General features: G+C 41.1%; 1 protein-coding gene across 9 annotated transcripts in view; it reads left to right on the top strand.

The window, feature by feature from the left end:
- LOC121156772 (amyloid beta precursor protein) overlaps positions 1-26,604 on the top strand; it is a 248,055-nt gene that overhangs the window by 5,601 nt on the left and 215,850 nt on the right. The window lies entirely within an intron of this gene.

Below are 26,604 nucleotides of genomic sequence, written 5' to 3'. Positions count from 1 at the left end.
TTGGTCTTAGATGGAATCTTGTGGCACAGACACCGACCTCATGAGCTTGTGGCATTTCTCCAAGAAATCAGTTTCAAAACAGAATGAGTGTGGATAACCCACCATATTATGACTATTGCATTGTTACTTCACATTCATAGTCCTCTAACGTTTAACACAAACTACAAATTTTACAAGTCAGCATTGAATATTAAAAAAACAAAGTTTCTCTTTAATTGAAAGGCAGAGACAAATCTCCTACCCTTAGGTTGGCTTCCAAGATGCCCATGACAGCTGAAGCTGGGCCATGCTGAAGCCAGGAGCCTGGCTCTTTGGGTCTCGCACGTGGGTGGCACCCAGGTAGTTAAAGCATCACTGGTTGCCTCCCAAGGGCACACACATATTAGTAGGAAGCTGGAATTGGAAGCAAAGTCAGGGCTCAAACCAGGAACTTCATTGTGGGTTATGGCGTTCCCAACTGGTGTCTTAACAACCATGCCACATGCTCACCTGTGAAAGTGTATTTTTTTTTTTTATAATTGGTTTCAGAGTGAGGTGGGGGTGTTTGAGTATATGAAGCTAGGAATGCCATAGCTCAGTTACGACTGAAGGGTCAGGAAGCAGACTCCCAAGCAATCTATGCCGGTTTTCCTTGTCTAATTCTTCTCCCTGTAATTATCTTGCTCACCTGAAAGAAGATGAGGCCAGTTGCAGGTAGAGGATGTAACCAGAGGAACCATGTTCTTAACATCCTGCTCGGAGGAGACAGGAAAGCAGGAGATGGCTGCCCCATCACATGAGTACAGCTGGCGACAGATGCAGAGTAAATAAATAAACAAAACAAACATTACGAAAATGGGACTAGAGCACATGTTTTGTAGGTAAACAGATCAGTGCAGTGATTTCTTAAGTGCAGGGATGGGCCTAAAACAGTGTTTGAAATTCCTAATTTGTGCATTATCTCTTTCCCTCTCAATTTCACAAGCCTTTCAGATGAGAGATTTGACTTAACAAGGCATTTGTTTTTATTTTTGCAATATGGTTGGTATGAAATAGCTCTTTGATTGTCTTTCTAAAAGGATAGAATACTTTGTGCTCCTAGTTTGCTTCTGGAAAAATCCATGTGCTATTTTCATCAAAGATGCAAAATGTGCTTCACATGGGAAGCTGATGAGTGACCTTGCAGCAAGAGAGGATATTCAAGTGAGAAAGATGCATTGTCTAAAGAGAAGTCATTTGTACTAAGTGAAGAAATGCATTATCACTCTTGTTGCTTTGCTAAATTTCAAAGCTTTAATGACTGCAATATATTTGGATCCCATGGAGACATTTTCAAGGAGTAAAAAAGAGATTTAATCCTGCCCTTGAGATCTATTTGAATAATTCAAACTTGCCTCCTGGCCCCCAGTTACTACAAACTCATTTGTTGAGTTTTTCCTTCTGTGTGTTAGCCTGATGGGTAGTTTGCAATGAAATTAATGAAGCAATATAAATTTCATTTTAATAAGAAGAAAATGATATCCATTAAGGTTTGATTACTTCAAAAATGACTTTCATAGCTGCTTCTATTATTAGGTGAATTTTCAAAAGTGTAATTACATTGTTTTTATAAATGATATTTTCTTAGAGGTTGACTTTATAGGTAGACATGAAAGTCTCTCACTTCTATGGCCATTTCAATTTTTTTCTTTATGCAAAAGCCTCAACACAAAGTTTTTGAAGTCATAGCTTGAATCTTCACAGGCTAATGTTCAGACCCATTAAATGAGAAGCAATATTTGATAGACGATCTTCTGTACTAGTGCTCTTAAGTGGTTATTTTGTTTAAAGCACGTACAGTGTTTTGACTGTACAGTGTATTAGAGGGTATAACGGAAGCATTCCTAAGAAACCATGGTCACATTCAGATATACGAAGAACGAGGAACAGTATACTGAGAGATACATGTTAATTTAGAAACATTAATTAGCAACTTAGTCAAACTTAGGCTCTTAAAGTATACCAAGGAAAGGAAAATTAGTTCCTTCCATTTATAATGCTTGTTTAAAAAATTGTATAAAGAAGCATACGAAGAAAAGTAAAGCTTTTTACTTGAGATTTATTAGTCAACTGTTTCTGAACTATTTTATCCTGGAAGAAATGTAGATATGTCACCAGTGGCTTAGTGTGACTAGGTCACTTAAAGCACTTTACTTCAGGAATTTAGTTGGTTCAGCCAAAAAAAAAGAAAAGAAAAGAAAAGAAAAAGTCTTCTTCCTAAAATACTTCATTAATCCCCCAGTTGGTTGAGATACTTCCAGTTGAGGGTGCCTAGTAATGATTAGGTCCGAAGAAGACAGAGTTCAGTGTTTTGGGATTCAGTTGAGTGGGCATTAAAATAAAAATTTCATTGTCTTTTTTCTGGTTTCCTACTTTTTTGGCGTTTGACAGCCAATGTTTACTTTTTACTTTAGTGTGAAGAGTATTAAAACTGGTCCTTTTAAAAATCAATATTGAATTCCATTACTTTTTTCTTCTGGAAGAATTATACTCTTTAAATCCAAGGGCTTAACGCCAATAGCATGGTATGCCATGAACTTGATAGGCGTTGACAATCTAATTGAAGGTGTTATGACCAGCCTTGTGTCTTTTTACAAGCTTGTTTTTAATGTTTTGTGTCAAGTGTTAAATCTTTGTACTCCATAGGATTGAGATAATTTGGATCCAGTAAGACAGATTCTAAAATGCTAGAGGTATTTTGTTGAGGGGATGTTTGTGGTGGAACCCACTGGATACATGAATGCGAGAGCCGCTTACATGTTGTTTATTAAAGAGTTGTCCAGGACTCCATTTTTAGAGTATGTTTATGACTAACAGCATTTTTGCTCCCCGTGCGTGTTTGTTTAGTGAAATACGAGAAGATATCCCAGGGGGCAGCTAGGCTACTTCTCCTTGATGATAGTGTGGCCACGTGACTGTGTGGCTAAAACAGAGTAAGAGAAAAGGACGCGGCTATCGACACTGTCCAGGACAGACACATGGACGATACCGGCATTTGGGGCAATTCCTTTTGCAAAAACAGGAGACAAGCCTACCCTCCTTGTCAGAGTGCCTTTTGTTTGAATTTACTATTTGAATGTTTCACTTCACATTTGTGAGCTGTGCTTCAGTTTTTGGTGTGACTTTTTCTGCGTGCTGTAAGGACACAGATGGGAAGTGTTCAGTTCGTTAGGGTTATTTCTTCCGTGTTCCTTGTCATACTTACTGGGTTCCTGCACAGCCGGTAGAGAGATGAGTGAAAGCTGTCAGTGTTTGATGTCTTTTTCCTGGAGGGGAAAAAAAAAGTCATTGGGTTCAATGTGATTCTTACAGTTCATTATCTTTTAAATCATCCTGACATGTTGATCTCATTGTTCATTTGCTTCTTGGTGTCACAGATTGAATATGTCAAACCCAATCCCAAACCCTTGCTTCTTCTGGCAGTTAGGGGGAAGGTTTAAATGGATTATGCATTCACCTGGTCTGTCTACTCCAGGTAGTCTCAGGGCGTTTGAGATGGGTTTCCATGGTGTTGACACTGATTTGTTGTGATGCTGTTAAACCTTATCATTCATTTTGTATCTTGTTATTTCTCCCTCTTGAATTTTTTGGCTTGTTTTACCTGGTTCAGATACTGGATTTCTTCTGGGTTTGGTTTATGCCAGGAGCTTAAAATCTTGATGACATTGTGAGTAAATGGAGAGGTACTTCAAGCTGTGCTCTGGAGAGCTTCACAGCCTGATACAGCCTGAGAGAGGAAGGAGATGCAGACATAATTAGGTACCAATTGCAAAGGATCTCATAGAAAGATGTGAGATTTCTGGGCCCCGTGCGGTAGCCTAGCAGCTAAAGTTCTCACCTCATACCTATATGGGTGCCACTTCATATCCCGGCAGCCCCGCTTCCCTTCCAGCTTCTTGCCTATGGCCTGGAAAAGCAGTCAAGGACGGCCCAAAGCTTTGGGGCCCTGCACCCATGTGGGAGACCAGGAAGAAGCTCCTGGCTCCTGGCTTCGGATTAGCTCAGCTCTGGCTGTTGCGGCTACTTGGGGAGTGAATCATCGAATGGATATTCCTCTCTGTTTCTCCTCTTCTGTATATCTGACTTTCCATTAAAATAAATGAATAAATCTAAAGGAAAAAAAAAAGGATATGAGATTTCTGCATAGAGAAGGCAGGCAGGATTGGAACTGGGTTTCAAGGCTTCATATAAGTGAACTTGAGTATTCCAGGGCTTCCGTAGAGAGAAAAATGGCGAGGTGGTAAAGGCTCACCATGGAATCTGAAAGAGTGAAATATGGTAGGAGATTAAGTTTTGGATGCCACTGATGCATTTGCGCCTCATGGTTTCAGCAGTGGGATGCTTGAAAATGTGTCTCAATTGGAGATGCTGTTGGCTGGTTCAGTTAGATTAATGAACTTTTGCGTAAGTTCTTTTCAGTGTCTGCTCAGTTTTGTGTTGCATAGATGACATTTACCTGCAAGGAAAACTGGTCCTTGCTCCATTAGATACACACATTGCCACAGGGGTATACTGCAGGCTCTCAAAGAATAAGGGAAGGGAAGTGGGATATTGATTGACAGTTGATGTATTTAGAGGAAATACAGAGCTGTAGAGGAAACTGGGGCAGACTAATACACATTCTGAATTAAAGCAAAGAGTATTTGTGGACCCTTGGAGTAGGTATGTGGGATTGCCCCCCCTTTTCCTGTGTGCTGGCCAACCACATACGAAGTACATCTATGCTCAAGTTGGAGGAGGAATGGGGAATGCCTTTCTCTTTTTAAGAAGGTAACCAGGTAACTGCCAGGAACTGAGCTTTCACAGTGGACAGGGGACCCCAAGATGTGTTCAGATTTGTATTCCTGGGAAATCCTTCCCACCAGAGCGAGAGAAAAGAGGGTTCATTCCTTGTCTCTATAGGTAAGAGTAGCAGTGTCAGGTTTATTCTCTCTGTTAGTAAACTATCTTTCATTTGATATGGAGAATTCCCCAAAGAACCTTCTGTTGCACTGGTCTTTTGAAAAGCACGGCAGATAAAACTAGCTTTGAGGTTTTCAGAAAAGACAGGCTCTTTTGAGCAAGATGTGCCTATTTTGTCTAGCCACCTCTCTTTGGATACACAACTGTTCAGATCTCTAGATGCTTCTCTGTGTCATTGAACCAGATTGGAAAAGTCTATAGAAGAGGGGGCGAAAAATCAATATATTTGCATCAATAAAAAGGGAATAGACATTCAAAAAATAGACATTATTATTCAAAATAATTCTAAATTATCTGTTTTCTTTCACTTATTTTTGAAAGTAGCCGTTTTGAAAAAAAAAATAGTCATTTTTATTTTATTTGAAGGGCAGAGAGTTTAGGAGTGAGAGAGAGCTAGCTCTTCCATCTGCCAATTCACTTTTGAAGTGACCACAGCAACCAGGGCTGCCTTGGGCTGAAGCCAGGAACTGGGAGAATTCCACCTGGGTCTGCCGTGAGCTTGGTAACAGCCCAAGCACTTGAGACACCAGTTGCTGCCTTGCAGGTTGCCCACTGACTGGAAATTGGATGAGAAATAAGGCAGTCAGGACTAGAATCAGTGGCTCCGTTACGGTACATGGGCATCCCAAGTGGCAATGTAAGATGCTTAGCTAAGTGCCTGCCCTTCATTTCAGGTATTTTAAAAATGATTAGATAAGGATACATACTGGAAAGTGTCTGCTTAAAGAAAGATTTGGAAAAACCTCTAGTTCTGAGCAGGCTTGAAGCAATCACCTATTTAGGAAGCCTTAGGGGTTTTTGTAGTAGGGATTTTATCTGTGCTTTAAAGATTTGTTTAAAATACGTCCTGTTTGCCGTACTGTGCCTGATTTTACCTTATGAACAGGTTGAAAATATGTTTCCACAAAAGCTGCTTTTGGACCGATTTTTTTCAACTCTGATTCCCTTAGAAATGAATCAGAAGAGTTGTTCAAACGTGATCATTTTATTTTATTTTATTTTTTTTAAAGATTTATTTTTATTATTTTTTATTGGAAAGGCAGATATACAGAGAGGAGAGACAGAGAGGAAGATCTTCCGTCCGATGATTCACTCCCCAAGTGAGCCGCAACGGGCTGATACTATGCCGATCCGAAGCCAGGAGCCTCTTCTGGGTCTCCCACGCGGGTGCAGGGTCCCAAAGCTTTGGGCCGTCCTTGAGTGCTTTCCCGGGCCACAGGCAGGGAGCTGGAAGGGAAGCGGGGCTGCTGGGATTAGAACCGGCGCCCATATGGGATCCCAGGCGTGCAAGGCGAGGACCTAACCACTTGCGCCACTGCGCAGGGCCCAAACGTGATCATTTTAATCTTGGCATTTTGTTTTTTAAATTGAAGTGTCAAGACATGTTTTATCTGTACATTTTTGTACTGCCTACAGAAAGCAGGTGGAAATTTGTTTTTGGAATAGTTAATGAGAATTAGAAATAGTAACTGTAATATATATTTGGAAGTATGTTTCAATCCTATCATGCTGCTCATGTGTTGAGATTATGTTTTTCCTAACTAATGGGTGCTAATGCCTCACCTGACATGGGTGGCCTGCCTTGGTCTAGATGGCAGAGAGGAGGAATACTGTTTGTTCTGTGTCAGTAGCCGATTTTGCATCCCTGCAGATGAATACCTTTGTTTGAGGTCCCTGCAATGAGAAAGGTGGACAGTGAGAATCTAAGAAGAGCTCTTGAGTGTTTACTCTGCACCCATCTAGATTGTATTACTATTTCATTGCATTTGCTCATATTCTTTTGTATTTCTAAATAAGCAAGCTTTTAAAAACTATACCTGCTTCTCACTATTTAAAATACATTACCCAAGTTGGTAGAAAATTGTTGATAAATTCCTAGTGAGTGTTGATAAAGTAAAAATATGGTCCTTCCATGCAAGTTCATTGTAGTCATATCTACTAAGTTCAAACATGAGTTTCAAAATGGATGATTGTAAATATCTTTGTGAAGTATGTTAAATTGTTACTTTAAGCATGTATTTGATTCATAGGGATCTGATAAGATTGAAAGTGGTTGTGAAAAGGCACATTTATTTAGGAATTTCCTTAAGGTCTGTGTTTAGTAAAAATCAAGATTCAGACCTGGAGTCAATAAAGTGTCAGTGATTACTTTTAGGCTCAGGGTCTTTTAATGTTGATTCATTTTTGGTGCTGAAGATAAGAAAACAAAAGCATGTTTTAAAGTAACCCCTTCTAAGCAAGTATGGGAATGGTAAGCACCAAGGTCTCACATGAACAGACAGGAATAATAGCCATTATTCCGTTCAGATGCTCTGCTGGGGGCAGCTTGTCTCAAAATTCCTCCATCCTTTACTTGTGCCCAGTCCTGGCTCTAAAGCAGCACTATCCACCCTAAGTGTAATGGATCATTAGATCCAATTCTAAAATTCGAGTGGCCAAATAAAAGATGAAATGGTGAAATTGGTTGTAACAGGTCAGTAAATCCAAAATATTTAAACATGTGGTCAGTGTAAAAGGTATTTGTGAATTATATCTTATGCTTTCTTCATATCATGTTTTTAAGAGTTTTCACACAGAGCAAACGTGAATTCAGACCTACTACATGGCAAGCGTTTAATCACATATGACCGCTGTCTATCGCATTGGATAGTGTAAATCTAGAAGGTTAACTGAACCTATTGCTGAATAAGAAGAAAATCTCAGTTTTTGGAGCAAAATCAAATGAAACCTCCTTTTTAAGCTCCCTTCATTTGTGAGACGAAAAAAAGACGATCTAGAGTGTTTGAGTTGCTCAGAATCACACAGGAACTTAGGATCAAAAGCCCATCCTTGCTGTTGGGCTCTGTCTATTTATCACCTTGATTCCTCTTGTGTGGTTCCATGTTACTGGGTTGACTTTAATATATGTTAAAGTGAAGTTGTTGCTGCCAGGTAAATATTGAGCTAGGAACATTAAGAAAATCTTGCTGACTTGAAGAAGATCTGGCTGATCTGGGCAAAACTGTTTTGCATCAGGGTAAGAAATAATAGGTACATTTGCAACCTCTGGAATAGCGAAGTAGGAAACTGGGTCAGGTGGTCAATTTGCATTTTAAAAACTTGGTACCCAGGTTTAGTGATGGAGAACACTGAAATGTCAACTTCCCACTGAGAGGAAGGGTGATGGACATAACTTGGCCTTTCATACTCTGTTGGGTGTGTGGGTATATTGAAAAATACATATGTAAGGAATTGCGATTGGTTTCAGGACTTAAGGAAAGACTGAGATGGCTTAAATAGGGTTTGTCTGTCCATCTCATGCGGATGTTTACACCTCAGAATCTTAAATTATGATTGCTGAATTATGAGAGCGGTGCTTGATCCAGTAACAGTATCTGAGAGGTGGTCCTCATAGGAGGGCATGGGTCACCAGTGGGTAGTTCTTTTTTGTTTGTTTGTTTTTGTTTTAAATTTTTGGTTACTTGAAGAGAGCCAGAGAAAGAGACTGAGATCCGTGTGCTGGTTCACTCCCAAACTCCTGCAGTTGCTGAATCCAGAAGCTGGGAACGCCATCTGCGTCTTTCATACGGGTACAGGGGCCCCAGAACCTAGCATTTGTTGGTTTATGTGATTACACAGGTGGAAACAAAGCAGCATTCTTTTTCCTATTTCTTTGCAGAGAAACCTTTCCTGACTTTATGTCGTTTTTTTTTTTCTTTTTAAACAAGTGAGAAATATAAATCTTATGAGTTTCCTGAAAAATCTGCAGCCCACACAAAGGAACCATATTTATCTTTTTTAGATCTCTAAGATTGTTATTAATACGTTTTTGTTTATTGGGAAGAGAGGAAGAGAGAGAGGAGAACTCCCGTGTGCTAGGTAACGCCCTAGAATCCCCGAACATCAGGGACTGGGCCAGACAAAAAGAGAAAAGGATACTCCCATGTGGGGACGGAGACCTTAGTCCTTGGATAATCATCTGCTGCATCCCAAGTTATCCAGGAACCTGGACCGAGACTCAAACGCAGCACTGTGGGTCAGGATGGTGCCATGCCAAGAGGCATCTTAACTGCTGTGCCTTAGACCAAGGGCTGCTTTCATGGGACCCAGTGTCGGGTAGCAAAGCCGTTTGGAGCACACCCACACAGGTTTTGATTGTTATTGGCTGTTGATATGGTCAGGAAAGCAGTTTTGTTACCATGTTTCATCCTATAGATTTCTGGAACAAAATTTTATTGTTGTAAAACTGTAATGATGTACTGGCCCTGTTAGAAAAAATGACAATAAAACCAAATTTCTGTAATATCAAAGTTACAAGAATTCTGATGATATACAGCTGAGCTGTAACAAACTTATTGATTTGTTCAACACAGTCATAATAAAGGTCAAGTCTCTGATCTCACAGATTTTGTACTTTATCAGGGCAGAGAGCAGACCCACGTCTGTGCTATTGCATGCCACTGGACAACTGGTGCTGTGAAGAAAAATGAAGGCAGCAGTGAGAGACTGGGGAGAGAAATCCAGTCTAGGAGTATAAAGGGGATCAGAATGTGCCACCCCAAAATATGCCATAAAGATTATTTTTAAGCTGAAGGAAGTGAGAAAGAACAGACACCGGCAAAATTATGACACATAGCCCTTTTGCCTTAAGACAGGGTACAGGTTTATTTTTGTGACTGTGTCTTCCCTCCCCTCTTCTGTGTCAGAAAGAGCAGAAGGCTCTTACTGCTGGGGACCATGTTCGTGGCAGTGGTGTCAGTCTTCATAAATAAACTATCAAAATAACCATCACTTGCAACTAGCATCCCACAATTTACACTCCCCCTGAAATCCAAAAACTTTTTTGTCTTGTCATATCTTCTTACAATATTTTTCTTTGTTAAAATGGTATCTAAACTGTCAGGCCTAACTACTCCTTTGATACACACACACACACGCACACACACACACACACATATTAAAGATTGATTTATTTTTACAGGAAAGGTAGATTTATAGAGAAGAGAAATACCTTCCATACTCTGATTCACTCCCCCAATGACTGCAACGGCTGAAGCTGAGCCAGTCTGAAGCCAGGAACTAGAGCTTCTTGGTCTCCCACACAGGTGCAGAGTCCCAAGGCTGTTGGTTATCCTCCATCGCTTTACCAGACCAAAAGCAGGGCGCTGGATAAGAAGTGCAGCAGCTGGGACACAACTGGCACCTATATGGGATCCTGGCTCTTGCAGGTAGAGCATTAGCCGCTGAGCCGTTGTGCCACCCCTTCTTTCCTCATTGAAGAAATGATAATATCAAATAAAATTCATGTTTTTTTTTTTCTCTACACTAACCTGCCTTTTGTCAGTTGAATTTACAAGGTCCTAGATATTCAAGTTAGAGTGGAGGGAAACGCATTTGAGCTGGAGGAGATAATAATTACAAGTCAGTGTGATGGAAGTTTGCTGGAGTGTCTTGAAATTACATGAAGTGTTGCAGACATCCCACTGGTCGAGAATGCATATGTTTTCCATCATGGTTCACACTGGTGAATCATTTATGGAAAACCAGTGGTGAGGCTCTTTCATACTGAGTCCTTTCAGTTAGAGGAGAATTTTAAGAGACATTCTGTATTGTAAGTATTTAAGAACTATCAGAATAACAATTTATCTTTGTGCCTGTTAAAATTTTAAATAAGGAGAAATACTGTTTCACAGTGATTTCAAGGTGTGTGTTGTTGTTGTATGGAGTTCATTTGCATTATAAACTTGGCAGTCCACAATGTGTTTTTTATGATGTATTAGTTGTGGAGTAAGCATTTGTATATCTGACATGGGTAAAAATAGGGTGCAGCGTGAGGCTGATGATACTAGCAGTTGTCATTGTCACCAACAGCTCTCTGAAGGAGGGGGCTCTTTGTTTACTCTTCAAGAGCAGCCTGAGAGCTGACCCCTGCCATCGCCAACTGAGAGGGGCCAGCTGAAACTCCCCCTGCCTCTTCGTAATTGCTCTCATGTGTTGGAGAATGGTCCAGTGGATGGAGTTGAGCCAGTGTTGCTCCTTGATCTGGGTGTCGGCTCCATGAGAAACAAGCCTTGAAGTGCAGGAGATTGGGAAGACTGGATCTGATGGACTTCCAGTTCCTGGCTGCTGTGCTCTATTTCCCACCCTTCACCTGCAGGAATCTCTGAGGGTCATTGCCCCTATTGATATCTTCTCTGTCCTTTTTACAACCACTCCCTCCATTCCAACCTGATCCCTTTTTGTCAATGGAGACTTGATAGTCCTCAGTGTAAACACTGAGGTCTTTTAGCCTTGGTTGAGTCTGAGTGCTATCAGTTTATGAGAACTACGCCTCGGGAGAGTGACTTTGCTTCCTCAGACTATTTCCATATCAACAAAGGTCTGTAAAGAAGTTGGTCAGAAGAAAAATTGAATCAATCAGCTGCAAAGCATAGATGGCAATCAGTGGAAAGCCTTGGATGAATAAGAAATGGCTTTGATTTAACCCGGTTCAGCCTTTTAGCAGTGTCTCTCCCTGGACCTTCTTAGTTCAGGTCGACCACACCTTACCCCTTTGGACATGCAGAGCCAGGGAGGAGGCACAGCTGCTTGGGAGACTGCTTGTTTTCCTGTTTCAGCACCCCGTAGTACACGGCAAGCTCTAGTATCTCACGTTTTCATTGCTAGGACTTTTGATGCATGGAAGCAGAATGGCTGATTAGTAGTTTTGGGTAGACTCCCCTGTGGTCAGGTCCTTACAGAGTTTAGAGTAAGCCCCATTTTCCTGATGATTGTCTGCTTCTCCTTCCCCCTCTGCCTGCCCCTCCTCAGGGAGCCTAGAAGGGAAATGACTTGAGAAGGAATGTGAAGCACGCTTGTCCAGGATGCCTCAGCTCTCCTGTGCCTTCTCCCGCCCTCCCTTTTGTTGCCAGCAGGCACAGCCTGGCGTCTTGGACTGGCTGCAGACAGCTACAACATTCCTGCCTCTCTTTCAGAGGTCTCTGCTAACTCCTTGGGTAACAGATTTGTCTATCGGGTTTCCAGAGGGCTGGCAAAGAGGTAATTAGGGATCTTTCTGGAGGGACAGGTGGCTTCAGGCACCTGCAGCTGGATCCTTACATGGTGGGTGTTGCTGATGCTTTAGGTAGAATCCTCCTGGCTTCTTGGTGTCAGCTCCTGGTAGCTTTGACTGTGAATGGAAAAATGTGCATTTCTATTCACATTTTTCAGTCTGTTTCTCTGCTGATGTCATTGAAACATTAGATTTTAGGAGCAAAATCTCTGTGCGCTTTTAGTAGTTTCTCAGAAAGCTTTTAAATTTCATTCACTTGAAAAAAAATCTGAATTGAATGGCATGGCATGCTTTTTTTTTTCAATTGGGGAGATTTTGCTTGTGTTTTTTGTTTTTTTGTTTTATTAAGTTCAATTTGGAGAATTAGCCTGGGCTGGACAGGATTTGGCTGTTTCAAGACGAACACTCAAGATCTGCAGGAATTTTTGATGTTTTGATTTGAGAAGCATTTACTTGCCCTGCTCTCCAGTGCTCTCCTCTGACCCCGCAAGTGTGAGGCCCTATCAGGTGTCCCTGTGTGTGATCCCATTACACCCACATCCTGTGGCTGCAGCCAAGTGCTTTGAGGCTGACTTAACATGGATTAATTGAACAGTTGCGCTGTGAAAACAGATGTTCTTTGCTACTTTTTTCTAATAAATTGTCACGCCGTTAAAAAAATGTTTAAGAAGTCACATCTTCCTATGAAGCTAGAACAATAAAGCGAAATTAAAAGGCTTATGTACAGGCCCACCACGGTGGCTAAATCCTTGGCTTGCACATGCCACTGGGAATCCCGTACATGGACATCGCATGTCCAGGCTGTTCCACTTCCCGTGCAGCTCCCTGCTTGTGACCTGGGAGAGCAGTGCAGGACGGCCTAAGGCCTTGGGACCCTGCACCTGCATGGGAGACCAGGAAGAAGCTCCTGGCTCCTGGCTTCAGATCTGCTCAATTCAGGCTGTTGTGGCCATTTGGGGAGTGAACCAGTAGATGGAAGCTCTTTCTCTCTGTTTCTCCTTTGCGTAAATCTACCTTTCTAATAAAAAGAAAGAAAATCTTAAAAAGGCTGATATAAAAAGCTAAGGTATCCCATTTAAATCCTTGGCTTCAGAGTGGACTTGCTCCTTTAGGAAGCTTCTAGTCAGCTGCTCACTCATGCAGATAAGGCCTATGTAAATGGCAGGGTTCAGGTGTCTTATCAGCACTGTTTGCGTAGTCTGACCTTTCGCAGTAACTGAGCAAATACTTTGTACATGTGTGTGAGGTAGTATGTCAAGTGAATTCAAAGTCTGAAGGGAACAGTGAGCCGCTGGGCAGTAGCATGAAAACATTTCCATGTGAAAGGGGAAGTAAAGCTACACTCTGGGAGGCAGCTTTACAGCAAGGAATACATGTCAGTGAGCAGACACTTAGGGAAATGAAGACTTTATTCCGAAAGTGCTTTGGGAAAACCATTAGGTAAGAATAGAGACATGGCATAAAAAAATAAAAAAATAAAGGCAGACATAAGCAGTTGGTGACAAACGGGTAGATACAGAAGTTGTAACTGCACAGCACATGTGCAGAAAAATCAGTGGGACAAAACGAAGTCAAGAATTAAACATCTGTGTACATTGCGTGCTGGCGCAGGATAAAAATGGCTTTTCAAATTAGAGACAGAAAGGTGGATTATTCAATAATGTTTGAGTGTCTCACACTGCATAGAGGGAAGCTGGGCAGTTATAGTACCTGTCATAAAAAGACTTCTTCCAGGTCAGTAAGAAATGCTAACAATGAACATCCTTTTTTTTTTTTTCCCGCATTTTTACTTATTTGCACTTTACTTGAAAGGCAGGCAGACAGGTCTTCCATCTTGCGGTTTATTCCCCCAATGCCTACCATACCCAGGGCTGGTCTAGGCTGAATCCAGGAATTGGGAACCCAGTCTAAGTCCCCCAGCTGGAGACAAGGACCCAAGTACTTGAGGCACCACCTGCTCTTTTCCACACTGAATTAGCAGAATGCAGGGGCAACAACAGAGCCAAGACATGTACCAGCAGCTGATTCAGGGTACAGGTATTCCATGTGCTGCTTAACTGCTGCACCACTCACTGCTCTTTTTTGTTGTTGTTGTTGCTGTTCTTTATTTTAAAGATCTTAACCTTTTATAAGATTTATTTTTATTGGAAAGGCAGATTTTTAGAGAGGAGAAGAGAGAGACAGATCTTCCATCCACTGGTTCACTCCCCAAATGGCCACAGTGGCCAGAGGCAATCTGATCCAAAGCCAGGAGCCAGGAACTTCTTCTTGGTCTCCCATGCAGGTGCAGGGTCCCAAGGCTTTGGGATGTCCTTCCCAGCGTTCCCAGGCCACAAGCAGGGAGCTGGAATGGGAGTACAGCAGTCAGGCCGTGAATCAGTGCCCATATAGGGTGTTGCTGCTTGCTACTGAGGAATAGCCAGTTAATCTATCATACCATCTCCAAGTTACACATATATTATCAAAAGTCTAAACGGCTTTTTAAAAATTACTATGAAAAAATTGAAATTCGCAGGGGAGACTATGACAGATTCTCAGGTGTGTACCACCTGTCCCCAGCAGTTGTCACACTCGGGCCTGCTTTCTCAGTGTCTCTCCTTCCTTCTCTTTATCCCCCCCTGGATTGTTTCAAAATATTGATTGATAAGATTTTACCCATAACTATTTCAATGTAGATGTCTATAAAAGAAATGGACAGCAAGAAAATCTCCTTAATAGTGCACAGTAAAAATACAAAATATGCTTAATTTCGTTTGTAATCCAGGAAATGCAAGTTGAAAAGGAGAGATGATATTTTTATAAGGCTGTGATTGCCAAAGTCTTGTCGTAAGAGCTGAAGTTTGCTTCTATTGTCGGTCAGTACCAACATTCAAACACAGTCATTCAGAATTTCAAATGCATATCCTCCATGTAGCAATTCCAGGAATTATTATTCCACGATAGCATATAGCTATGCATGGATGAGAATATTATGACAGCATTGTTGAGTTAAACTAGCTCTTTAAAAGCCTTTGTCTTATTTAAGTGGGATCTTTTGCAATCATACTGAAGAATATATAACTGTACTGATATAGAAAAGTAGCTAAAATACACTGAAAAATGAATATACAGAAAATAGGCACTCTGTTAACTTTAATGTGTAGTTCATGGGCTGGGTGCAGTAGCCTGCTGGCTAAAGTCCAAAGTCCAACCTTGCATGCTACAAGTACCAGTTTATGTCCTGGCTGCTCCACTTCTCTTCCAGCTTCCTGCTTGTGGCCTGGGAAACAAGTCGAGGGTGGTACAAAGCCTTGGTACCCTGCACCTACATGGGCGGCCAAGAAGAGGCTCCTGACTCCTGGTTTCAGAGCAGCTCTACGCCAGCTGTTGTGGCCACTTGGGGAGCGAATCAGCATGTTCAGTGTAGGCCCTGTTGGTTTCTTAAGACTGTTTTCAGTTTGCAGTTGGCTGATCCATGGCTATGGGTCAGGAAGTCTGACTGAATCTTTTTCACTATAAACAGATAACTTCAGAGGTTATTCCTTCCTGCCACATCCTGGACGTGGAACTTCCTGCTTTTGCCATGCCTCCTCGCTGGCCAAGCAGGTTCTAATACTTATCTCCAGGGAATTCTACCAAGGGCAGCTTGTCCCATTGCCCTTAGCACATCTCTGACGTTAATCGGATGTGGTTTTGATGTTAACATCTAGAATCCTCCCAAAACTGTATCATGGAAAATACTAACAATTTGAAAAAATTTTAAGAGAATGGCAATGATTATATTATAAAACTAGATCTTTCAGGGAATTTCATCTGTTTTCATAGATTACTGATTCCTAAAACCTGCTTTTGAAAGTATGAAAAACTTAAATGATTACTTTGGGTTGCCCTGCTTTGTTTATCACATTGAACATTAGGAAGCAACTCCTTCAATCAGGTTTACAGTCTTGATGCTTGACACTAATGCTGGCTCCAAACTTCTAATGTTAAGACAGAAGGAAAGGGTTTAATGGAATTGTTTTCACTCCCCCTGAATTTTATACTGAGATGTGTTGCATTTTTTTCTTCTTAAAGCAGTTGAAAAGAATTCACCGTATGAAATGTTTGTCTTTGGGTTATTATGTATTTCATTAAAAATCGATGTTATAGTTGTCTCTTAAACTTAGGGCCGTAAGGGTAGATCCTTGTAAAACCACTAATATTTCAGTAACTAGTTGGGATTGAGAGGTTGTACTAAAGTCCATATACCTTGAAAATATTTGAGTAGCAACGTGCAGAATATATTGAGATCGTGCCGAGGAGAAGGTAACAACATTTGCAACAAGGAGAATGAGGGTTCTTTTCAATTTACAATACATGAAATGGAAAGATCTGGGTACTAACGTGATATTCCTTTATAAAAAACACAGACAATAAAATATAATTAAAATTATGTTTATTGAACTTACGCCGTTTACTGCTGATGCCAGGCTATATAGGGCTGACATCAGAATTCAGAATTCTGATACTTAACGATGGCCTCAAGCTAAGTGAAGTAAACTAGACACAGAATGACAAATCGTGCTTGATCTCACTTGCATGTGGAACTTAAAACGTCAAACTCGCAGAACCAGAAGGGCGGCCACCAGGGTGAACATCTGCAGTAACGTCAAAAGGGCTGTTGTTTTTCAGAACTTTATTGTTCTTAAAACATTTTTTTTTCATTACTTTTTTCTTCTGTGTAAATATTTAAGCTCTTGTCCTACCTTAAAATTTATTTTCCCACTCAGATCAGGGGTCAAAACTATTGTCAGATTCCCTTCACATTCCCCTCTAACTATTGCAAATTTAAGGTTGTGGAAAGCAAAGTAATATTGATGTTTTGGGTCTGTGACCTTGAATGAGGGTCTGTTTTTGGCCACGAGCGCAGACTTCTAAATTTCCTCTAAGTTGATTGACTTTTAAGAAAATTTTATGAAACAATCTGAATTTGACCGTTTTATCTTAAGTTGTGTACATTGCTGAAATACAGGTGATACTTAGCAGTTTGGCCAGTTTGAAGTAATGCCAAGTGACGTTAATTTAGAATAGGGAGCGTCTCCTTGTATTGAGCTGCCCTGCGGAGAGCTAGATCTGAACCTTAGTGACAGAATGTGTGTGCTTGGCAACCAGTGTTCATTTCTGCTGAAAACAAGCCTTCGTGGTCATTTACTGAGCCTTTTAGCTTCTCACACTCATTCCAGGCACCATATCTTACGCTTTCTGGTTCCTGGGCTCCAAGTTTTCTACCTGATGTGACCAGGTACCCACACAGTAGTACAGGGGTGGCTGTCCTGGGCATCCACGATTGATTGCAGGCCGTCATGTGGGCCTTCCTCAGGCTCAGGAAAAGCAGATTGTTGCTTTTTCGAATTGAGTATTTTCTTTTTTGATAAATTAACTGCTCATATTGTTTACCTTATGTTTCTCAATTTCTTTATCTGTGAAGTAGGATTAATAGAAAGGTTCCCAACTTCTCTGGGGGTGAGCATTGTGAGGAACAGTATAGCTTATTTACATTCAGCCTTTTTTTTGAAAAAATTTATTCATTTGTTTGAAAGAGTAATGAGAGAGAGAGAGAAAGATTTTCCACTTGCTTGTTCATTCCCAGAGTGCTCGATAGCTGGGGTTTTGCCAGGCTGAGGCCAGGAGCCTGCGCATGGTGGCAGGAGCCTCAGAACTCCGGCATCATCTGCTGCAGCCACTCTGCTACGGGGGTTGGGGTCACAAATAGTGGTTAGCTGGTTGCCATCTTGTCCTTTCCTACTTGTATTTCTTATTACTACTGCTGTTGTAAGCCAGTGTTGGTGATTGGCTTCTATGTGTCTATTTTCAAGGTGTATCTGGTACCTCTGTTTATATCCCACCTGTATTTATAGATGTCAGGATATAACTTTCTCAGTCTTCTGTCTTCTTATGACTTCTTGTTTCCCAAATACAATAACCTTGCTTTTTTGTATCTTTGATTGTAGGGTGAATTGAAATTGTATCTATGTAAAAATTAAGACAAAAGAAAGGAAGGAAGGAGTTTTGAGGGAGGAAAAGGAAGGAAAATATGATTATCTTCTTTAGTTCCTGTACCTATGAACTACATGAAATCTGTTCTCTTACTATTAAATCTTTATAATTGAAATGAAAACAGTTTTCATTGTCTTTATTTTTTTTTTGCTGTCCTAATTGTGATTGTGTCCAGAATGCAAGAAAAATGAATGATTAAATATGTTGTTATTCCTACTAACTATAAAACATTAAGTGACATTCAAATTAGCTTGTGGCTTGTACAGAGTTTAGAAGCTTATAGTGAACTAATGACATGTAATTTTTGTAAGTTTTAATTAGAATCTTTGTGTTGGTGTTAGCTGCATGAGATATACATGTCATTGTTTTGTGGAATCACCGTGTTAGAATCCAGGCTAATGCGACCTGACTTTAAAACACTTGACTTTTACTCTTTGCAAATGTTCCATTTAGTGAACTGTTGCTCAGAACGGAACAGTATTAGATACAGAAAAGAACTTGAACTTTGGGTCCAAGCACTCACTCCGTGTTTGATGGCAGTGCTTCTTACTGTTCTTTCAGTAACAGATAACTTGCTGGCAGTTCAAAGCACACATCTCTGACTTGACATCTGCACCAGAACCCCTTGAGACAGCAATATAAATAAGCAAATAACTATTTTTTTAACCAGAATTTGAAATAGGGTTGAGTCAGCTATCATTGCCTAACACATTTCCTGTGCTCATTGCCTTTAAGCTGTTGTAATTCTGCTGTAGATGCACTAGACTTTGCCTTTGCTGGAATCTGAATTGTCCTCTTGCCTCCAATTTTTTTTTTTTTTTGAGGCCTGATGTGGAGGAGGGAGTGAGTAGGGGTGAAGTCCCTGGTAAACCTTGGAGTTTGGGCCAACAATGCCTCCTCCCTGACTGCTGACGTTGGGCTTCGTGTTAAAGAAAACCTAAAAAAGGAAGTTAATTTACTGCATCAAGGACAGACAAGTGTTCCTGTGGCTGTGGCTGTCCATTGCTGGCTTCACAGTTGGCTCAGTGGGTGGGTGTGTGATGTGTTTGTGTGAGTAACACGGCTTTGCTGTGCCTGATGGAAGTTGGGTTGGTTTTGACTTACCTTCCCAGGGATGGGTTAATCTGTGCTCACTGCAGAAACAGTTTGTTGTTGGCTGGGAGCATTCCAGTGGTGCTGATGTCATTATGAGTGATCGGAGCCAACTCCTCCCCCAGATTCAAACCAACCAATTAGAGGTGTTGTTGGCATCCGGATTATCAGCTTTGTAAGGGAGTTCTGTGCAGCAGCCTGTACCTCTGGTCCAGACATGAGTGTATTTTGTGAGGACAGTGTTATTCATAATGGCCAGAGAAGGGATGAAGTTCATAAATGATTTAATTTGGTAATGTAGGCAGTGCAGTTCTCTAATCAGCATAATCCTCTATAAAACATTCATGCTCAACTGGAACATTCTTTTTGAAAACATGGCAATTTGTAAGAATGGACCATGGTTAGACAGTTCTAATCAAAGTGTGGTGAGGAAGTAGGCTCAGCCAGCTTAGCACAAGGCCTCCAGCTGCATTCTGGTGGCAGCCAACGTTGGGCCCTACCAACATGAACTTCGGCTTTTGGAGGACACGTGCTTTTCTGTGTTTCACAAGATGGAGGATGTTTTTGCTGTGTTTTGTTTTGTGCATTAGTTGATGATGAGCTTACCTGTGGGATTAAAATATAAGCACATGATCAAATGTAGTTTCCTTCAAGATCAACGGGGTTCTCCTTTTTGTTGGAATCCCTCCAATTAGAGTATTTGGTTTTGTGCATGAAAAAAAGCTGCTATTCTTTTACCTGCTTCTCATTTTCTACTTAACATTGTATCATGCTGTTCTGTGCAGTTAGAGATTGAGTCAGCCCTGTCTACCATATTTCTACCCACTTAAAATCAAAGGTCAGAGAAGAGTTTTCTCCCAATTTATAAAATCATGTGCACTTTATTGCTTGCCAGGAAAATCAGCAATGCTCTTGATGAAAACCTTCATTCTCCTTTCCTTTGGCTACTCATAGAATGGTGCTCCCAAAATGTCAGTTTGCTCTTTGAGACACTAGACTTCCGTTTTCTCTTGATAATTAGTCAGGTTGTGCGTGATTGATCCTGCGTTGTTGCAGCATTGAAAACAGCCGCCAGCAGAGCGTTGGTGAAATTGAGAGAGAAATGTTTTGGAAGTAATTTTAGCCCTTTGGTTTAAACCTGGATTTTGATACTTTAATATGTGTAATATTCAAGTAGAGATGATAAATCTGTCACCTTGCTAAGATTAACAAACCCTTTTTGCCACACACGGTCTCGGACAGGTACTTGTCTTCAATCATTGACCACCTTGGGCCCCTTCTATGGAACCTGATGCTTTTCTGTTGTTGCTTTCTGAAGTGTCTGAAAGTAGGAAATTTTCATGCCTGTCATTTTTGGCTCTTAATATTTCTCTTCATGGATTTCCAAGACAGTTTGATGCAGAATGTTACAGTTAGACCAAAATAGGAAAGAAATAGAAACCTGGATATTAGTACATGTTTTGGTTTTAATTCAGACAATTCTTCCCAATATTCATTAGACATACAACAAATGCTTGTTAGCCGACTCTTAAGCTGCAGGGGAAGGTGAGTTTCCTAGTGGAGCCCTGTGTTTATGGAGCAAACAAGTATTTTGTTTCATCCATAAAAATCATTGGCGGCTGACTCAAATCCGCAAGGTGAAAGAACAGACATAAATAAAATCCTTCTGGCGGTTTTATTCCTAGTTGTTGGAAGAGTATCCTGCTAAGCAGATTTTTGTATTTTTAACTCTGACTTAATATTGTTTGGATCCTAGGAGTGTGTCGCCTTTGTCTCGTGACCTTGTGTCTGTAGTTTCCGGTGAAGAGGCTGTGGTCCCTGACGCTTCCTGCGTGTCAGGATCTGGTTCCCCTTCTCGCCTTCCTTGTCGGTGACCCCCAACAGGGAAGAGCTCTGCTGTTCCTCTTTCCGTGTTAGAAAGAACAAACGCCCTCCTTTGCCACCACTTCGTACCCACAAATGCCCTCCTTCGCCACCACTTTGTACCCACTTGTTCTGTGGCACTGAACACTACCTCATAGTTGGGGCTACTTGAAATTGTGAGAATTTTCCTCAAGGTAACGGCTTGTGAGCTTTCACGTAGAGTTAATAAAATGCCAACATACCCTGTTATACATAGACATATCACCTGTGAAGTAGATGTTAAAATCCCAACTGGCGTTTATTGAAACATGCTGTTCGCTTATAAACAAGGGCATCTCTGGAACTTCAGAGTTCCTCAGGACACAGTTTGAAACCATTTGTCTAAGGAGTCAAGCTGGTGGATGCTTAAAAGTAGAGGTGATTTGTCTCTTTACAGAACTGGGAGGTGAAAACCAGTAAGTTGATTACCTGTGGAACAAATTTGATAATCAATTAAACTGGTGTAGATACTGATGGATTATAAATGTTAGGTCCTGTCTTCAACTTCAAATTTCATTTTTTCTTGTAATTGGTAAATAGCCTATAAAAATAAAAATGTCGGATCATGAGATTCCCGCTTATTTCCTAAAGACTGTTAGGACTGCTCCATCAATGCCCATTGCCCATGGTGTGTGTGTGTGTGTCTGTCCCACAGACAGTGGGGTGCAAGGGGAGAGGATCACCCGTTTGTATTTCTACAAAGACAACTCTACTGCATTCTCCTGAGTCTTTGGTAAAACGTTCCTGGTGTCATGAGGCTGGGGAGCTGGATCTGTGATGAGAAAGGCAGGTCAGACTCAAGGACTTTCTGTATTTTCCAGCCAAGGCTTGGATTTGATATCATGCTGGGGACTTGATTTTGAAGCAAATGAAGATTTTTCCTTATTTAAGAAAAAGTTTTGAGGGCTCAATGACTAAATCTTCACCTTGGGTGCTGGTTTGTGTCCCAGCTCCTCTACTTCCCATCCAGCTCCCTGCTTGTGGCTTGGGAAGGGAGTTGATGATGGCCTTGGGACCCAGAACCCATGTTGGAAATCGAAAAAGCTCCTGGCTGCTGGCTTTGGATTAGCTCAGCTCTAGCTGTTGCAGCTATGTGGGGAGTGATCCAGTGGGTGGAAGATCTTTCTGTCTCTCCTCCTCTCTGTAAATCTGATGCACCTTTCCAAAAACAAAAGAAATCCTAGAAGTATGTTTTTTTTTTTTTTTTAAAGTAAGTTTGAGAGGCTTGTATAGTGGGATTGACCTGCCTCTTGTGATTTAAAAACTCTCCTAATTTGGGGGTTTGATTTGTCTCTCCTGATTTGGAGTGCTGGTTCAAGTCCTAGCTGCTCTGCTTCTTTTTTTTTTTTTTTAAGATTTATTTTTATTTTTATTGGAAAGGCGGATATACAGAGAGGAGAGACAGAGAGGAAGATCTTCCATCCGATGATTCACTCCCCAAGTGAGCCGCAACGGGCCGATACTATGCCGATCCGAAGCCAGGAGCCTCTTCCGGGTCTCCCACGCGGGTGCAGGTTCCCAAAGCTTTGGGTCGTCCTGACTGCCTTCCTGGGCCACAGGCAGGGAGCTGGAAAGGAAGCGGGGCTGCTGGGATTAGAACCGGCGCCCATATGGGATCCCGGGCGTGCAAGGTGAGGACCTTAACCACTTGCGCCATCGTGCCGGGCCCCTAGCTGCTCTGCTTCTAACCTGGCTTACTGTGAATGTGCCTGGAAGAGCAGAAGATTATGACATAAGTATCCAAGTATTTGAGTCTTTACTAACTTTTTGGGAAACCAAGTTGTAGTTCCTGCTGTGTGGGGAGTGAGCGAGAAGGTGGAAGAGCGCTTTTTTTTATATTCCTCTTTATGTCATTTTGACTTTAAAATATATAGCACCCCCCCTTTTTTTTTGTAAGGATTGAGTTTGAGATAATAGTGATGTATTGCCTTTTTACGTAGTTTGCATTGGCCTTGATAATAATGAAAGAAGTTGAAAATGAGCATTTGCGGTGGTTAAAGTAAAAGATTAGTGAAAAATAATTGGATTGATTTTTGCCTTGTTTAAAGAAGTAAACACTAAATTTTGCATATTTTGTCAATTCTATGATTAGTAGTTGGGAAATGGTATAAAATTTATTTATGTTTGAGATGCAATTGAATGTCTTTAAGCCATGCATATGGCACAGCTGCTTTAACCCCAGTAGGTTTTCTAATGCGTTGGGAGAGACCTTGAATTCCCAAGGGGGAAGACTGAGTGTTGCTGGATAGGTGCTTATTTCAGCCTGCTTAACCTTCTTGATAATCTATGAATTTAAGAAGGTAATAGTAATCCCAGCTTTACTTTGGCTTGTTGCATGATTAGGCAGACATAATGAGGGATAATAATGCTCTCGGTTTTGTTCCTGGAAACCGTGTGAGTGCAGAGCTCAAAAACGCTAGGAGGTGGGCACTATGGTGTGTGAAAAGAAATTCAAAATGTCAAAATATTTGGCCATGTAAAATGAATAAAAGATACGGGTGAATATAAAATGATATAAGAAAATATTACTGCAAACAGCGTGGCAAAATATTACTTTTAATCTCAAACGTATTACGGTATGCATTTAGACAGTTATATGGGTGTAAGAAAATGATCAGTAGTGCTTTATTTATTTATTTAATTCACTTCAAGGGAGGAAACATACACAGACAGATAAATGAGACAAAGGGAGAAATAGCTCTCCAGTCCACAAATTCTGCGACATCCAGGATTGGGCCAGACTGAAACCAGGTCAGCGATCCCCCAGCTGAGTGAGCCTTCCTTGGCTGCCCCCTCCTTGCACACCATCAGGAAGCTGGCCTTGGGAACCGAGCCACAATCCTCAGCCAGGCAGGCAGGCTAGGGACACAGACATCCAAAGCAGTGTTTTATTTGCTAGGCTGAAGGCCTACCCTCGTACTGAATTTTTACTTATTCACAATTTACAGTGTAATTATGTGAAATTGTTATTACTCTACCCAGAGTGAGTGGGGAGAGACTGAAGGGAAAGAATGAGTGATGTGTACCTTCCCCTAGAGTTACACTTAGGTGTTAACTGCAGAAAGTAAATTGTTCTGTAACAGGAAAGCATTCACGCTGCTTTAACAAGGCCTGAAAATCCCCATGGGAAACATTGCAAGAATGAGTGAAGATTCGGAAAATACTCTGCTTCAGCAAATGGCTTTGATCTTACTTACATATTTAAATTGTTACTTAATTGCCTGCTAAAATCAATTATGTACACTATTAAGCTGATGTCTAATAGGTTTATGGTCGAGGCTGTCTTATTTACAGGTTTTAATAATGATGATTTCATATTAAAAATGTGTATTTTGGTTATTTGTAAGGCAGAGTGATTCAGAGGGAATCGGGGGGAGGGGGAGAGATAGCTTCTTTATCTATTGATGCACTCTTCGAATGACTGCAGTACCCAGGGCTGGCCAAGGATGAAGTCAGGAGTCTACAACTCCATGTGGGTTTCCCACATGGCTGGCAGGGACCCCAGTGCTTTTCCAGTGGCTTTAACAGGAAGCTGGATCCAGAGGCAGAATCTTTGGAATTTGACTCTGTGATGCCAGTGTCAGGCGGCCACTGTTTTAAACTACTATGCCACAGCACTGGCTATATATATATATATATATATATACACCTAGCCTTGACTATATAGTCCTCGCCTTGCATGTGCCAGGATCCCATATGGGCACCAGTTCTTGTCCTGGTAGCCTTGCTTCCCATCCAGCTCCCTGCCTGTGACCTGGAAAAGCATTCAAGGACGGCCCGAAGCTTTGGGACCCTACATCTACATGGAAGATCCGCAAGAGACTCTGGGCTTCTGGGTTTGGATCAGTGCAGATCCAGCCGTTGCAGCCACTTGGGAAGTGAATCATTGGATGGAAGATCTTCCTGTGTCTCCTCCTCTCTATATATCTGACTTTCCAATATAAATAAATAAATAAATCTTTTTTTTAAAAGTTCTTCCAAAATACTTTCAGTGTGGGAAGTCAGGAGTTGTAAAATATTCAGTGTAGCTTTTCAGTGAGGCTGGTGTGATGGGTCGCTAGATAAATCCTCATCTTGTATGTGCCAGGATCTCATACGGACACTGGTTTGTGAACCGGCTGCGCCACTTCCCACCCAGCCCCCTCTCTGTGGCCTGGGAAAGCAGTAGAGGATGGCTCAAGGCCTTGGGAGCCTGCACTCACCTGGGAGACTTTAGAAGAAGCTCCTTGCTTCTGATTGGCTTGGCTCACAGGCCATTGTGGCCACATGGGGAGTGAACCAACAGACAGAAGATCTTTGTCTCTCTCTCTCCTTCTCTCTGTACATGTGACTTTCCAATAAAAAGAAACCTTTTAAAAGGTTTGCAGGTATGTTCTTTTATAAACCTATCCTTTGAAGGAAGGCCCTGTACCTTAGGATTCAGGACTTGTGAGGGTAGAATGTGGAAATCAGAGTCAAACCAAGGAAGGCAAAACGAATTTCCTATTCACTTGCTTTTCTCCATGAACTGTTTCTCTTACTGTCTTATAGTTAGGTATTTGTTGTTCTTCTTCTATGTTTAAGGAACCAGGATTGGAGTATATTAAGTGTCAGGTTTGAATTCCATTGTTTCTTGTGCTGTAGGTTTGACATTCTAGAGATGTATGCAGTTCTTATTGATGAGGACAGTTGATATTGCATGCGACTTCAGCTAAATATTGGTTCAATTTAATTGTTGATGAATTTGTCTTTACAGTTTAGTGGAGTTTGATACGATTGATTGTTTTTCTAATTTATTGCCATCCCACTCATTTTGGTGATGAAACATCGTTCTTCAAGTACTTGAATTACACTTTGTTTAGGAGACATTTTGTGATTGTCCATATGACTTAAGCATGCTCATATAACACAGTTGATGCCTCCAAGAAAAGTTTACTTCAGTATTTGTTTTGGCCTGGAAAAAGAAGAGACACTTTGAAACAGCAGACATTATTGCTACCCAGTCTATTATCTTTAAGGCAAATAAGATGATAGAATGGCAGTGGACTACGAAATGGTTACCTATTGCTAGAAAACCTGGGTACACTGTTGGTAAACAGTGTACTGCTTTATTTTAGGACTTTTTCTTTCTTACTATTTTATAGCTACCATAAATGTATATTACTCAGGAATAGGTATACTGAAAAGAAATATGCTAGATTTTATTCTGAGTAGTGAGCTTCCATCTCCAAGATGGTCTTGTTTATTTCAGCAGAGCATTTTTGCTGCTTTGTTCTGTACTGTGGTGCTGAGGAAGGAAGGGAAGACTACTGCTAAAAATACCGATTGCTAAATAGAAGTCAGGTTCCAGTTTGGGTTTTGAGGCTCACATATTTGTACTGTCCAGATCTGACACATTTAGAAACAGGAATCTGTTTAGCATAATCGCAGCCAAACAATTGAGTCATCTCTATGAATTTTCATGTTGTAGAATGTCTAATGCAATCTTATGACTGTCTGAAACAGGTATTCTGTAAGGATTTTATTAGGTTTGTGCTAGGTGGGGAGGAACTTGATTTCCACAGCTTCCAACATCAAATTCTAAGACCTTCACTGGAGTTGGTGTG

Source organism: Ochotona curzoniae, unplaced genomic scaffold, assembly GCF_017591425.1.
Source record: "Ochotona curzoniae isolate NIBS_2020 unplaced genomic scaffold, NIBS_Ocur_1.0 contig_3498, whole genome shotgun sequence".
NCBI lineage: Eukaryota > Metazoa > Chordata > Mammalia > Lagomorpha > Ochotonidae > Ochotona > Ochotona curzoniae.
This window is presented reverse-complemented; position numbering and strand designations above follow the sequence as displayed.